Below are 5,139 nucleotides of genomic sequence, written 5' to 3' on the forward strand. Positions count from 1 at the left end.
CTTCTATTGGAAGATAATTGATTTACAGTGTTGCAGTGGTCTCTGCTGTACATCAATGTGAATCAGTCATAATTATATATATATATATATACATATATATATACACACACATATATATATATACACATATACATACATATATATCATCTCCCTCTTGAATCTCTCCTCCTGAACGCCAACCCTCTAGATTGTCACAGAGAGCTAGGTTGAGCTCTCTGTGCTATATAGCAGCTCCTTGCTAGTTGTCTATTATACACATGAGAACATATTGAATGCTTCACAAATTTGGATGTCATTCTTGTGCAGGGGCCATGCTATCCTCTCTGTGTTGTTGCAGTTTTAGTATATGTGCTGCTGAAGCAAGCACCGTCACCATCTCCCTCGTCTTTAAATCTATTTATTTATTTATGCTCAGCTCCGCTGGGGGTTAGTTGTGGTACACAAGATCTTTGTAGTGGCAGCATGTGGGATCTTTTGTTGCAGCGCTCAGTCTTCTCTTTAGTTGTGGCACATGAGTTTTAGTTACATTATGACATATGGCATCTTAATTTCCCAACCAGAGATCCAACCAGTGTCTCCTGCATTGGAAGATGGATTCTTCACCATTGGACCACCAGGGAAGTCTCATCAGGGTTGCTCTTAGTTCTGGGCTTCCTCAGAAGTCTTTTAGGGCTTTGCTCTAATATTTTCCCTTGAACAGCTAGGCCAAAATCATTTTGGTATTTCTCTGATTTATTATTATTCCTTCTGTGCCTCTCCTGAAAGAATGTAGGATGGGCTGTTTCCTCATGGATTGAGTGTGGAAGATGCTCCTGAATCTGGGCCAGTCCTGTGTGTCTGCTCAGAGCTGCCTTTGTGGTGGAGGCAGTGGTGATGTCCTGCTATCTGGGCTTGCCTTTGCCCTGCTATCATCAGCAGGGCCTCTTCACCTGGCTGTGTTGTGTTGACCATGCTAGTTTCTGTGCCCCGGCTGCCCAGATACAGGGGGTTGTGTGCAGTTTTGCAGGTTTTACAAGTGGGGCATATTTGTCTATCCAAAGTAGTGAGTTTGCAGTTACCTCAGTAATCTGGGAATGGCATGATAAATCCATGTGTGTGTTTTCTATGCTTTCTTTCAGAGTGTAAGCTGTGTTTCTGTCAACACTTTTGTCTTTTGAGCGCTCCTCAGGATCTTCTGAGTCCTGAGCTTTCTGGGGTTACCCCCTTGGGGCACGTAAAAGGGGTCCCATTCCATGTGGACCCCTTCAGAACCCTGTGTTTGAAGCCCTAGCTGGGTATCCTGTGTTCTGATTCCATGAGCCTGGACAGCTTAAGGATGATTATAAATGTATTATACCTTTGGAATAGTAGTCAGTGTTATACATTATTTTGTAAGAAGAAATTGCAAAGAAACTTCCTGGTTACTATGGTAACACTAAAGCAGTGCATTTATCCATGAGCTCTTCATTGCATTAATGACTTCTGCTATTGCTGGATCTAGGGCCTTTCCTTTGGGGCTTGGCCCTGTCCTGTTATTTCTGTCTTGGCAGCCAAAGCTTGCTTCCATCTCTTTATGACTTTCTGGCTAGCAGAATCAGGTAGTTTTTCTCTGGAGGAATCTGGCTGAATTTTCTCTGGGTCACCTGTAGTGAAATAAGGTTTTCTGAGGGCCAGCACTGAGTTGGGACACAAGGCATGACCACAGTCAGACCCCTTGCCAAATAGGATTCACATCCGGTAACTGCTTTTGGCAAAGAGGCACCAAGTACTGAGCTGCAGTGTCAGCTGACCTCCATGGAGCCTCTTCTCATCATGGCTCCTGCTACCTGGGGGCCACCTTTCTGAAGGTCACCCCACGAGGGGCTCAGGTGACTGCAGATGTGTCTCAGAGGTTCCTGGGCAGGAAGGTGAACACCACAAGGCCCAGGCTGCACATGCTGCCTCTTTGTCTATGGCGGCAGGACTTCCGTGTGGTGAGACCCCTGCCCATGGATCTCATGCCTCCTGTCCTTCAGAAGACACTGCCCCCAGTGCCCTCTGCAGCACTGTGAGGAGAGGAGCCAGGGCCTGGAGTGCTGAGTAACACAGGTGGCTGCTATGGATCCAGCCCAGTGCCCTTCCAAGGGTGCCACAGGATCCTCTGAGACGTCCCCAGACTGTGGGGACATTTAGTGACATCAGGGTGAAGAGCTGGTCCGATTCGATGGAGGAATGCAGCACATGTAGCCCTTTTCTTATGCAAGCTGTCTATAAAATAAAATTTTAATTTGGGATAATTTTTGATTTATTGAAAAGTTACAAATATTTCTCAAAACTGAGAAACAATATTAGATGATTATGAATAAATAAACCTCACACTGTATTTGGTTTTAACCAGGTTGTCCATTAATGTCACTTTGGGTTCCAGGATCTAATCCACAACCTATACACGCTGCACTCACTGTCATGTGTCCCCCGAGTCCTCTGCTCTGTGGAGTTACTCATTCTCTCCTGGTCTGTTATGGCCTTGGCAGTCCTGAGGAGCACTGGCCAGGGATGGTAGAAGGCCCTCCAAGCTGAATATGGCTGCTGCTGTTCTCATAATGTAGAGTGCGTTTAAGACTTTTGGTCTTGAGGAAAATACCACAGAGGTGAATCACCCTTCCTGTCCCATTACCTCAGGGTACACGTGACAGCAGAGAGTCTTACCACTGGGAATATGAGGCTTGATTAGTTGATTATGTTTGTCCAGTTTCTGCACTGTTTTCTCCTTCCCCTCCTCTTCTCTTTGGAAATAAGTTACTAAGGCTAGCCCACAATCAGGTGATCATGGCAGTAATTTCCCCCTCCTTGCAGGGATAATCTATCTGTGTTATTCAGGATGTTTCTTTAAGGAATGGGTGTTTCTTCTCCCACATTTGTTTATTTAGTCATTTATTTATATGAGTATGGACTCATACATATTACTTTATACTTTTGGTTATTTATTTATTTTGTTATTCTCTGTTATTTATTTTGTCTTCAAACTGTTTCCAATTTGGCAACTGGGAGCTTTCTTAAACTTCCTCCTAGAGTTTTCAAGGTCCATCTTATCTTGTTTGTGTCAACAAACTGTTTTCCTAGTGTGGAAGGTTGACTTTGGCTCTTGAGAGAGTTTTCACACACAGAGTGGCACCTCTGGTGGGTCGAGCCCTCTGGGCCTTAGACCTCCTATCTCCAGTGTCCTCTAGAGCTGTGGACCTCAGAGTCTCTGACGCAGGAGGCAAACACCACAACTTCACAGCTTCTCTCTGAGTTTCTGGATAGAATACAGTCCAAACACTTCTTGAGAATAGGCTAACTTATGGAGGAGGGTGGGACAACCAAGAAAAATGCCAAGACTGGAGACACTGGGTGTCAAGAATGTACCAGAAACTTGCTTCCTTAAGGGTTTGAGAAAAGCAGGTGGTGTGATCCATTGTTACAGAATTAGCAGCACCTGAGAAAATCCACATGGCCTCAATTCCTGAGAGTTCCCAGGTCGGAATGATTTGGAGTCCAAGGCTGCTGTGCATTAGTGCCCGGGGTCCAGTCTGGAGACTGCAGATGTTAAGATTTTTTGGGGCTACAGGAATGCCCAGTGCTGCATTCTTATCTCCAGGACTTAAACTTGGGGGAAAAGGAAGGATTCTAGATGACCTTTTTTCTACCTGGTAGTGGTATAGACCTGTCCTTGGCCCTCCTGTGATTCTATCTGCTCAGTCTGGGAGAGCGCTGACCTTGGAGCCAGGATAAGTTGGGGGAAGGATTACCAGGGAAACAGGAGTCCCATTTGGGGCTGGGACAACAGAGCACTTGGCTCCAAATGGAGTTACTTAGAAATGTCTTGGTTTTTGGAAAAGATACTACCACAAGTTCTCCAGTAGCTCTGCTCTCAGAGTAGGAAGGGCTTCCCGTAGTAAACACATGAAGGGCTGAGAGAACCACCTGTGCAGACAGGCCTGTGGAGCTCCCAGGAGGGATGTAGGGCTGGGGTCAGGGAGCTAGTGGTTCATGAAGCGGCAGAAACCCTGCTCTGAGCAGAGCACTCAGTCTGCTGCCTCCATGAAGGGAGCACTGCTTGTGCTGGCCTTGATGGTAACTAGAGAGCTCACCTTTGAGATGCGTGAGGGTAGGAAGGAGGGTCCAGTTGGCCCTCCTGATCCTTGCCCCATGCTGTCTCACTGCATCCTTCCCAGTCCTGTCCAAGCTGCTTCGAGGGGCAGATTCATAGGGCAGGTGGCAGATCAGTGCCCAGGAGTCCTGTAGAAACTCCTGAGGCTTTCAGTCTTTGAATGGAGTGGGTGGTGTGGAGTTGGAAGGGTCATTAGCTGTGCACACCTTGAGGGATAGTTTGAGGGATAGGGTGTAGTGGTGCTCATTGGAAAGGAGGAAGCAGGCTGATATACCTGGGGATGGTGGTCAAGGGCAGAGGGGTCTCCAGGCCTCACCCTTCTTGCTACTCTCCCTACTGGGAGTGCTTCATGGGGAAGGTTTTCTGTCTGGGATATAAGCAGTCCTGGGAGAGGGCGGGTCTCTGTGGGATGTGAGTCTGGAAGCTTTGGATGTGTGAGTTCCTATCAAGCAGTGGGAAACAGGAACCTTCTGACCTGGTGATTCTTTTGACAAGGTGTTTTCTGTCTCTGCCTTTAGCAGAAGCCTGCCCTGTGTTTTATGAAGTGTTTATTTAGCACAATGTCCTTTGGAAACAAGACACTGTTGGACCTGTTCCTGGGTATGGTCAGTGCTACTGATTCAGTAAAAGCTGCCATAGGAAAAATCTAGGATTGCTACAGTGAGCTGGGACTTATTTTCAAGTTTTTGGTTCTGAAATTCTTGGTAATTATTACTTTCCTGATCCCCACTCCGCCTTGCCCACTCCCATGCATGGTGCAGTATGCCACATGGTAATAGATCATGCAGTCATGGGATATGTGACAGACAAGAGCTATAAACAAAGAAGCACATAAACCTTTGCTCCACCCTACAGCACCTGTAATATGCAAGCGCAGTCCGCCTGCACATCCAGCCTCTTCTGCTACCGAATATACCCGTATCATGCTAGTCAGCTTGCACACATTAGGGGACTGGCATCAGTGCAGTAGGCCAAGTGTGTTGACCTATGTGATTGCTCTTTTAGTGAGAGGAGCTAGCATTGGAGGA

At 46.7% G+C, this 5,139-nt stretch overlaps 1 non-coding gene across 1 annotated transcript; it reads right to left on the reverse strand.

The window, feature by feature from the left end:
- Positions 1 to 261: 261 nt before the first annotated feature.
- On the reverse strand, positions 262 to 367 carry LOC139177426 (U6 spliceosomal RNA). Its single transcript, XR_011561869.1, has one exon. It is a non-coding gene; the product is annotated as a U6 spliceosomal RNA (small nuclear RNA).
- Between the last annotated feature and the right edge of the window lie 4,772 nt (positions 368 to 5,139).

This window comes from Bos indicus, chromosome 18 (genome assembly GCF_029378745.1).
Source record: "Bos indicus isolate NIAB-ARS_2022 breed Sahiwal x Tharparkar chromosome 18, NIAB-ARS_B.indTharparkar_mat_pri_1.0, whole genome shotgun sequence".
Taxonomy (NCBI): domain Eukaryota; kingdom Metazoa; phylum Chordata; class Mammalia; order Artiodactyla; family Bovidae; genus Bos; species Bos indicus.